Raw genomic sequence first — 10405 nt, 5'->3', positions numbered from 1 at the left:
TTCAAATCAAACATACCCTTAGAGTTTGATTCATGACTGCAGAAGCATAAGGGAGAGCATGTCATTATGAATAGCCTATTCACATATGTGGAGAGAAGGCAACCAAGTGGCGGATTGGCTGGCAAATTTGGGTCAAATGTTTTTTTTTTGATTTTGTTAATGGGTTTCATAGGGATTTAGGCTTTATATGTTCTATATGGATTCAAGGGGTAGAGCATTAATGTGTTAGGCCTTTCTTCCTCTTTGTATCAAAAGAAACAAAAAAAAAAAGAACCATGAGTTCTAGATCTAGCTATCGATGAATCTATAACTACAAAGTTTAACATTTTTTGAACACAACTTTCTTTTATAACTTCTTAACCAAGCAACATGTTTGGCTAATGGAAGCATGACATGGTGAAAGTTCGTGAATAGCTCTAGCAATAATGACATACAATCAAAAATTAATGGTGCAAAATTGAAAGTACATGAACATATGAGTCAATGATCAATGCTCACATGTTATGGCTCAAAAAGTTAACTATGTATAAACAGAGATCACTTCTCCGCCCCACAGAACATCTTCGCTGTGTATTGGGAACATTTCCCGATGATGACATCATCGGTTCTGGTAATATCATCGGAAGATATTCCCAATACACGATAGGGATGTATTGTGGGGCGGCCCCTTGTCGGGCGGAGATGTGAACTCGTATAAACAACCTATTCTCTTTCGTATTCTTTGGTTAAATAAATAATTTTCTAAGAGGAAAAAATCTATAATGTCAATTATCCTAGGGTGAATTGTGATGAAAATCCACCTGATTGGTTATCACTTTATGATGTCATTTGTTTGGTTATAAGTTTTTGTGGTATAATGTCTTTCAGCATGATAGTTGAATTCTCCCTAATTCAAAAAATTGGTATATTTTTTTGAACATACCACTCTTTTTTAAAACCAATAACCGTAGAAGAATAAGCTGTTATTTTGTAATAGATCCTTTTTATAGAGTTGGGAAAAATTACAATACAAAAAAGACAATTAACTACAAAACCACATGCATAAGATAAACAAATGAAAGCCAAATTGATATCATTCAAATGAGGGCTCGAACAAATTGTTTGGTGCCCTAGGTTCGCCAAATATCGAATATTGAGATCATTAATAAAACTTGAATCACCTCCAATGAGAAACTTGAGATGAGGAAACCTGCATAGGCTTTGATGACAGCCTAAGCCCCAACTTCATTTATCGAACATTTCCGATCATCCCTGCAGCTAATCCATGATGTCTGGCCGTTCTCATCCCTCGTAATAGCTCTATTGTACATTTGCCATTCGTCCTACGTGAGGCATCAAATTTTATTTCAACTTAACTATTAGCTGTTTTAGCCCATCCAACTTGATGAGGGCGGATTTGGCCCTCCAGTGAAATTATGACACATGGCACCTCATGCCAATTAAGTGTAGCCTCTTTACAACCAGGCAGTTCACCACTTATAGGCAGTTCGTTACTTACAGGAAACTCGCCACTTATAGGCAGCTCGCCACTTACAGGCAGCTCGCCACTTATAGGCAGTTTGCCACTTACAGGCAGTTCGCCACAGGCAGTTGGCCACTTACAGGCAGCCTGGCATCTTACAAACATCACCGACAGCTCGATGAAAAGCAGCTCGGTGAAAAAGATCTCGATGCAAGGTAGCTCGTTGCAGAGCAGCTCGGCGTATCGCAGGAAGATTTCTTACCTGACAACCGTACTTGCCAAATCTGGAGACCTGCGCCCACGTCTCTCGCCAAGCGGCGTCATGCCTGCCAGCCCCGAGAGGTGTCCCTTGTCTGACAGGGCCGTACTCTGCAACGGTTACCTGCGCCCACCGGCTCAGCCCTGGCAAGTAACGACTACGGCAGATAATCAGAGGCGGTTATGCCAGATCTGTCAGGACACCGCTATATAAGAGCTTCGACCCCCCAAAGGGGAGGAGGGAGGAAAAAATGGAGGTAACCCCTACTCTCTAGCTCTCTCATTTCTCTAATATCATCTTCAAGCTCTTTACTATCAGAGTGCTAACTTAGCCATCGGAGTGGCCCCGCCGGGTAAACACCCCCAGGTCCTCTGATTCAGTTCTCGCTGATTCCTCGGCTCCCGCCATCTTTAAGGAGGAGCAGATCATCTCATGCAAAAGGCAGTCGGGTTGCACTACACCAGGGAGCTCACCACCAAGGCAGAGCACTTAGCAGCTCATCAAGGTGGCTCACTACCAGGGAGCTCGCCAAGTAGCTCACCACCAGGGAGTTCGCCACCAAGTAGCTCACCACTAGGGAGTTCGCCACCAAGTAGCTCACCACCAGGCAATTTGCCACCAGGGAGCTCCACCATCCTCTGAGTCACAGGCCACCTGGGAGCAGGTCAAATGACGAGGTACTTAGCCAAAAAATTGGTACATCACGAAAAAATTGGTATGTGACCAAAACCGGTTATATCAATTGGCACCGTCTGTGGGAATTTACACTACAAAAAGCTAAGTCCTCTTCTCCTAGAAAGCTAAGTCCTCACTTTTTAGAAACTGAAGCTCTCGCTTTATAATTTCCATTTTTTATGAACTCAAAGACTTTGCAGGGAGCTAACAGACTAAGCAGCTCTACCAACTTTACTTTCAATTCAGATAAAACCTCATCAGTCCTCTTCGTGAGGTCCCCCCTACAAAGATGAGCTCTTCGCGGCTTCCGCGGGAGTTGGCGGCCAACAAACTACATGAGCGCCCTTGCCGATTGAGCCTTCCAAGGCTCCCGCATGAGCTAGTGACCTAAAGTTAGTAGTGCTGCCCCCGAAGGTCGAGCTCCTAGTAGCTTCTTGTAGGAGTGGGTGACCGGCATTACGAGGCTGATGCAGCGCAATCATAGCTCTAAGGCACCCATTTGGTCAGCTCGGCACCCGGTCAGCCCGACACCTCACAAGCAGCTCGGCACCCGGTCAGCCCGACACCTCACAGGTAGCTCGGTACCTGGGTCAACCCGACACCTCACATGCAGTTTGGCACCTGGTCAGCTCGACACCTCACAGGCAGCTCGGCACCCGGTCAGCCTGACACCTCACAGGCAGCTCGGCACCCGGTCAGCCCGACACCTCACAGGTAGCTCGGCACCTGGTCAGCCCGATACCTCACAGGTAGCTCGGCACCCAGTCATCCTGACACCTCATAGGTAGCTCGGCACCTGGTTAGCCCGGCACCTGGTTAGCCCGACACCTCACAGGCAGAGACCTCGGCACCACATAAGACCTAGTCGCCTCTTCAGCATGGGCAAAGTCAAGAAGAGTGGACTACGAGTCGCTCGCAAAGCCTACGGGCCACATTACTGCTTCAGACCCAATCGCCTCTTCGGCATGGGCAAAGTCAAGAAGAGTGGACTACAAGTCACTCCCAAAGCCTACGGGCCACATTACTGCTTAAGACCCAATCGCCTCTTCGGCATGGGCAAAGTCAAGAAGAGTGGACTATGAGTCGCTCCCAAAGCCTACGGGCCGCATTACTACTTAAGACCTAGTCGCCTCTTCGGCATGGGCAAAGTCAAGAAGAGTGGACTATGAGTCGCTCCCAAAGCCTATAGGCCGCATTACTGCTTAAGACCCAATCACCTCTTCGGCATGGGCAAAGTAAAGAAGAGTGGACTACGAGTCGCTCCCAAAGCCTACGGGCCGCATTACTGCTTAAGACCCAATCACCTCTTTGGCATGGGCAAAGTAAAGAAGAGTGGACTACGAGTCGCTCCCAAAGCCTACGGGCCACATTATTGCTTAAGACCCAGTTGCCTCTTCGGCATGGGCAAAGTCAAGAATAGTGGACTACGAGTCGCTCCCAAAGCCAACGGGCCACATTACTGCTTAAGACTCAGTCGCCTCTTCGACATGGGCAAAATCAAGAAGAGTGGACTACGTGTCGCTCCCAAAGCCTACAGGCCACATTACTGCTTAAGACCAAGTCGCTTCTTCAACATGAGCAAAATCAGCAAAAGTGGACTATAGGTTGCCCCCCAGAGCCTAAGGGCTACAGAACTGAACTGGCAGAGACCTCCTCGCCTTATAGGCAGCTCACCACTTACAGGCAGCTCTCAGAGCCTAAGAAATTGGATCAACACTTACTATCTCGTCGACTTACGAGCCAAAAGGAGAAATCTACTCCCTTCGCCGAGTTACTCTTAGCTCGGGAGTGGGGGGCAAATGATGAAGGCGGATTTGGCCCTCAAGTGAAATTATGACACCTGACACCTCATGCCAACTAAGTGTAGCCTCTTGACAAGCAGGCAGCTCGCCACTTATAGGCAGCTCGCCACTTACAGGCAACTCACCACAGGTAGCTTGGCATCTTATGAACAGCTCACCTCCTAGTAGGCCACCTCAAAGACCTGGCTCGGGTAGAAGCACCTCAACACATCACCGACAACTCAGTGAAAAGTAGCTTGGTGAAAAATAGCTCGGTGCAAGGTAGCTCGTTGCAAAGCAGCTCGGCGTATCGTAGGAAGATTTTCTACCTGACTACCATACCTGCCAAATCTGGAGACCTGCGCCCACGTCTCTCGCCAGGCGGCGTCGTGCCTGCCAGCCCTGAGAGGTGTCCCGTGTCTAGCAGGGCCGCACTCTGCAACGGTTACCTGCGCCCACCAGCTCAGTCCTGGCAAGTAACGGCTGTGGCAGAGAATCAGAGGCGGTTATGCCAGATCTGTCAGGACACCGATATATAAGAGCTCCGACCCCCTAGAGGGGCGGAGGGAGGAAAAAATGGAGGTAACCCCTGCTCTCTAGCTCTCTCATTTCTCTAATATCATCTTCAAGCTCTCTACTATCAGAGTGCTAACTTAGCCATCGGAGTGGCCCCACCAGGTAAACACCCCCTAGGTCCTCTGATTCAGTTCTCGCAGATTCATCGGCTCCCGCCGTCTACAAGGAGGAGCAGATCATCTCATGCAAAGGGCAGTCGGGTTGCACTACACCAAGGAGCTCGCCACCAAGGCAGAGCACTCAGCAGCTCATCAAGGTGGCTCACTACCAGGGAGTTCGCCACTAGGGAGTTCGCCACCAAGTAACTCACCACCAGGGAGTTCGCAACTAAGTAGCTCACCACCAGGCAGTTCGCCACCAGGGAGCTCCACCATCCTCTGAGTCACAGGCCACCTGGGAGCAGGTCAAATGACAAGGTACTTAGCCAAAAAATTGGTATATGACTAGAACCGGTTACATCACAACTGGAATATTCACTTTCTTCTTTTTCTTTCCTACTTTATCATGATAGGAAATCTTAATGTATTCACATAAATCAATTCTGATTTTTTCACCAATTTGAGGATGGAGTAAGTGTTTGTTTTTGAAAAATTTCTCATTTCTCCATTTCCATATATTCCAAAGAGTAAAGACTACTTTTTCAAGGCCAAAATCATACTTGTCATTACTTACATTACCTCTAATCCTATCCCACCAATCCGTTATAGATTTGTTGGGAATAAGATTGAGGCTACTATCTATGTGCCCTTGGTCCCAATCAGATTAATGTACAAATGCATTTATTATAAATGAATAAAAGTACATTATTGTTTCATATTAATATTGGTATGTCTCTGTATATTTACCCATTAAACTGGACACTTATGAGTAGGGGTGATCATAGGTCGGGCTTTGCACTTATGATAAGGGCTAAAGCTTAGGCCCGAGCCTGTAACATAAGCCCTAGCCCAAGTCCACACGGGCCCGGGCTGGGCCGGGCCTGATTCCGGGCCAATGCCTTTCATATATAAAACATTATATATCTATAATATTTTATATTAAATGACATAACATACATATAAACTTTTATTTTATATATTATATAATATAAATTATACATGTCATGTTATAATATTTATATATAAAATATAGAATATAAGGTAAAATAAAAATGTGTAAGTTTAAATATATGCGGGCCGGGCCGGGCTGAAATGATCACCCCTACTTATGAGACTCGTGTTAGCTTAGAATATTTTTAGCCATTGGATAGACTTGGGGAGTTTATCTTGCCAATGTTGACATTGATGCGCTACCAAAGAAGTTTGGGCAGCTTGTCTCAGCTGCTAGGGTTAGACCCATAGCACATGTAGTGTGTGTTTGGATGAAATACTGAACTCGGACCATTTTCTAGTTATTCCCTAAATCTTGGAGATTGATGGCCAAAACTAGAAAGTTACATATTACTCTTAGACTTGATTATGGTACTGCACTAGGTGTTGGATTGGATTGTCTTTAATATGCCAATCAGTGAGATCCACTAAGGGTCAAAACTTGGGTATGTTGGGGCAGTCTGAGAATTCACTTGAATGGGTGATCATAGTGATAGGATCAACCCCTTTGTCGGATGAAATGAATGATAGGGCTTACACTCTCTCTTGTGAAAACCTCAATTGTCGGTAGTGTATTTTAATTGTGTTTGAGATTTGGTTTTGCAAAATATATTTATATGGTATATATTAATGTTTTATGAAAAATGTTTGCAAAAGGTTTCAATTCCCGGAATCCATCCGAGTGGAGAGTGTGACACTACACCTTGAAGTCAGGGGAGAGGTCCTTCCCTGTCGGGCAGTGTTTGATTATTATGGGTCGAAAAGTTAAGTGTAAGAGACCATTAAGGGCTGATTATCTGATGGGCTTTATCTTACTTAAGTCCATTATCCTTGGGTCTTCATAGGATGGTTAAATTCAATGATCATTTAAGTGTAAATGTTGGGCACATATTGAGCCCATAGTGATGTGCTTAGGGGTTCATTGCGTTTAATAGTGAATTCGACCAAACCTTTTCATAAAGGCTGGGTCGAACCCATGTGGACTTATGGGAGGTCATTATGGGGTTTCACACCATACAAGTCAGGCCTAAGTTGGCCATGCAAAACCCTTGGGTTGTAAGCCTTATAGCTGATGGGCCTAAGGCCCATAATTAATATGATTAATTAAGCTGTCACATGACTTCACATGGGGCGAATCTAGGTATGGAGCACCTAATCTTGTAAGAAGATAAAGTATATCTCTAATTAGAGTCCAGATCTGATTTAGATCTGTATTATCTCCTAATTAGATTAGTGGAGATAGCTCCATAAGAGATTATAAAAGAGGAGGGGGCAAACCAATCCAAGACAACTTCATATTTTTGCAGTTTCTGGTCCTCTCTGCATCCTTTTGTCTCCTAGTTTTTTTCCAGTTCAACATCAACTATCAATGACTGATAGAGATAAATTTTCATATGTTTTTTTTTAAGAAAAAATCAAAGGAATTTCAAGATCACCTTCCCAAGTTCGATCTAAGCAATTGGGTTGCAGTTTTGCTGAAAACTGTGTTGCTGAATCAACTTCAGCTATACACTGAGCAATCTTTAGTGGAAGCTGGTTTTAGGACTGATTTGGGTGTGAACTTCCACCATGGGGTCTGCGTTTGTGGTATCCGTATCAGGTACACATCCCCCTCTTTGTTTGGTTTCAAATCTAGTCCAGTTGTGCAAGACCGGTCCAAAAAAATATAGTTTTTCAAAACATAGGGAATTCGATTCCCAGAAGGATTAGGAAATTTTTGAAATCTCTCCTAACCATCTAGTATAGTTCAGCCATCCATATGATGGATCCTAACCCTTCCAACATATAGTTCCCCATATTTATCTTGATTCTTGGTAATAAAGGAACAAGTGTTCTGCATCTTCTTCCTGTCCATGAAAGGGGCAATCTGTATCAGTTCTTAGACCCCAATTTCTTAACCTTACATTTGTTACAAACCTCCTTTTAAGCACAAGAATAGGAAGAAAATAATCTTTTCAAGACATGCCAGATTCCATAAATGAACCAGCCTCTCATCCACATTATTTTGCTCCAAACCATCTTCCAATAGACTATAAACCATCATGATTGAGAAATCACCTTTAGGACCAGGTTTCCAAATCATGGTATCATTCTCATCCCTTAGTGGAATAAGGATTGCTCTGATTTTTTCCCCAAAGATTATGGGGAAGTAGCTCCACAAATTTCTCTATGTTTCATGTCTTTAATGAAGTCACTCACCAAATAACATTGGTTTTGTTAACTTGAGTCCGAGTCCAAGGGGGAGTTCCCCACCCACACATCATTCCAAAAATTAATGGATTGGCCATTTCCCAATTTTCATCCAACTCCTTTTTTTAGGATATCTTTATTTTCAAAGATCCCTCTACAAGCCCAATAAATATTCTTTTTTGGGGTAATTTGCCAAAAATTTTCATTCCTCGTATACTTACTCTTTACTATTTTAGCCCAACCGGGTTGGAACATTCCATCCTAGTTTTGCTAGACTTGCAACATTCACCCAATGCAGCTTTTTTAGGCCCCATCCTCCATTTAACTTGGATTTACAAATCGTGTCCTGTTTTACCAAATTTATAGCCTTTTCCCCTCCCGCCTCATAGGAAGTTTCTTTGTTTCATCTCCAGATTTTCCACCACCGATTTTGGAAGCTTGAAGGACTTCCTGCCACAAAGAGGGAGATTTTCTTCCATCATACAAGCTTATTGTCTACATTTTCCTCTACTTTCTTGAAAGTCTTTGTAGTTACTCTACCCTCAATGATTGGGGGCCCCTAAGTAATTTTCGTTTTTTCTTTTCAACTGGAATTTTGAGAACTCTATAGAGGACCTTTTATATCCTTTTGTGAATATTTTTTGAGAAGAAAACAGTGGATTTAGTAAATTTCGGTATTTGGCATGTGGCTCCAGCATACATCTCCATGGTGTCCTTAATTATCAAGGCATTATCTATATTTTCCTTTGCAAAAATTGTGCAGTTATAGGATTGGGATTGCTGGTCCACCTTTCAATGCTTTGAATCCTAGGATTTCCTTATTTTGTTTGTCCTGTTTACTTATGAGCCTAAAAGGGATTCACTACACAAGAGAAAGATGTATGGGGATAATGGATCTCCCTATCTAATTCCCCTAGTGGTCTGAAAGTCCTAATGGGGGAGCCATTTATTATAACTCGATATGACATTGAGCTAATGCATTGCATTACCCAGTTAGTCCACTTGTCATGAAATTCCATTTTTCTTAAAGTTTTTTCAATGAAGTTCCACCAGGTTTTCATAAGCTTTTTCCATGTAAATTTTGCATGTCATCAAGCCAATTTTGCCCTTATTTCTTTTTATTGTATCCATCAATTCGTGAGCCACCAGAATTTTATCTATTAGAACTTTTGCTATAGTTTTATAAATAGTGTTGCACAAACTGATTGGTCTAAATTTCTTAGTGGAATCTAGGCTGATGCAGTAAATGTTTTGTTCAGTCCCTTAATCATTCGACCTGAGTGGAAGAAAGCTTTCACAGTGTCCTCCACCGACTTCCCAATGATAAATCCTATTCGATGAATGTTATCATCATCATTATTAATGCTCAAAAAAAATTTAAAACTCCCAAAGAAAAAATTAACCAAAAATATGCTATAGCAAACAGGCCTCAACTACCACATCAAGCTAGTCACTTAAAAAAGTTTGGACCAAACCTTAAGTGTATAAGGCCATTTGGTTTACGGGAATAGGGGTATGGGATCGGAATTGAATTAGAATCCCATTTCCATTTCTAGTGAAATAGTTCTCCTATTTGAGAGAAATCATTCCCTCCCCTCCCTTGGGAATGAAATCTCATTCCATCTGATTTCAATCTCCATTTCAATTCCTATCTTAACCAAATAAACTATAGAAATAGACCATTCAAATTTCGATTTCAATTAAAAACAAAATGCACCCATATAACATTAGATAGAGCCAGGGATGTCAATTGATCGGATTAAGTGTAAACCCATATTAATTTGACCCTAATTTGGGTCAAGGGACAAAGTTAGCCTTAATCGAGCCTTAGTTATAAGGTTGAGAAGAAGTAATGAACAATGCGGAATCTTATATCAACGATGTCTGGGTGGTGTAGTTGGTTATCACGCTAGTCTCACACACTAGAGGTCCCCGGTTCGAACCCAGGCTCAGACAATAATTAAAGTTTTGCCAATAATAATTTTGTAGACATTTTATTAATTAATAACTTTGTTGATTTTTATTACTTTTAAATTAATTAATTAATAGAATTTGTTCATTGCAATGGTCAAAGCCTGACCTAATAATTAATAAACGCCAAGGATCATGATCCGATCCATTTGCACTCCTAATTGTAATTCATTTGTGCATATTTCTTACTCTTTGAGTCTTTTCTAATAAATATAAGATGATACCGATACCAAACTACATGTTTAACTTGATATATGATATCCATGCCCACGACCTTGTTTTTTGGTAAAAAATGTATAATAATACTTTATATCATTAATAACAAAATGGCTAAGCCACATCATGTATAGTGGCTAAATGGAATAAAGAAAGTTAATCTATGCTGGATTTCTATTTCACCCTA

General features: G+C 42.4%; 1 non-coding gene across 1 annotated transcript; it reads left to right on the top strand.

Annotated features, from left to right (window-relative positions):
- The first annotated feature begins 9913 nt into the window (after positions 1 to 9913).
- On the top strand, positions 9914 to 9987 carry TRNAV-CAC (transfer RNA valine (anticodon CAC)). The gene has a single exon. It is a non-coding gene; the product is annotated as a tRNA-Val (tRNA).
- Positions 9988 to 10405: the final 418 nt, after the last annotated feature.

The sequence above is a fragment of the Nelumbo nucifera genome, chromosome 5 (genome assembly GCF_055504915.1).
Source record: "Nelumbo nucifera cultivar China Antique chromosome 5, China Antique-T2T, whole genome shotgun sequence".
Taxonomy (NCBI): domain Eukaryota; kingdom Viridiplantae; phylum Streptophyta; class Magnoliopsida; order Proteales; family Nelumbonaceae; genus Nelumbo; species Nelumbo nucifera.
This window is presented reverse-complemented; position numbering and strand designations above follow the sequence as displayed.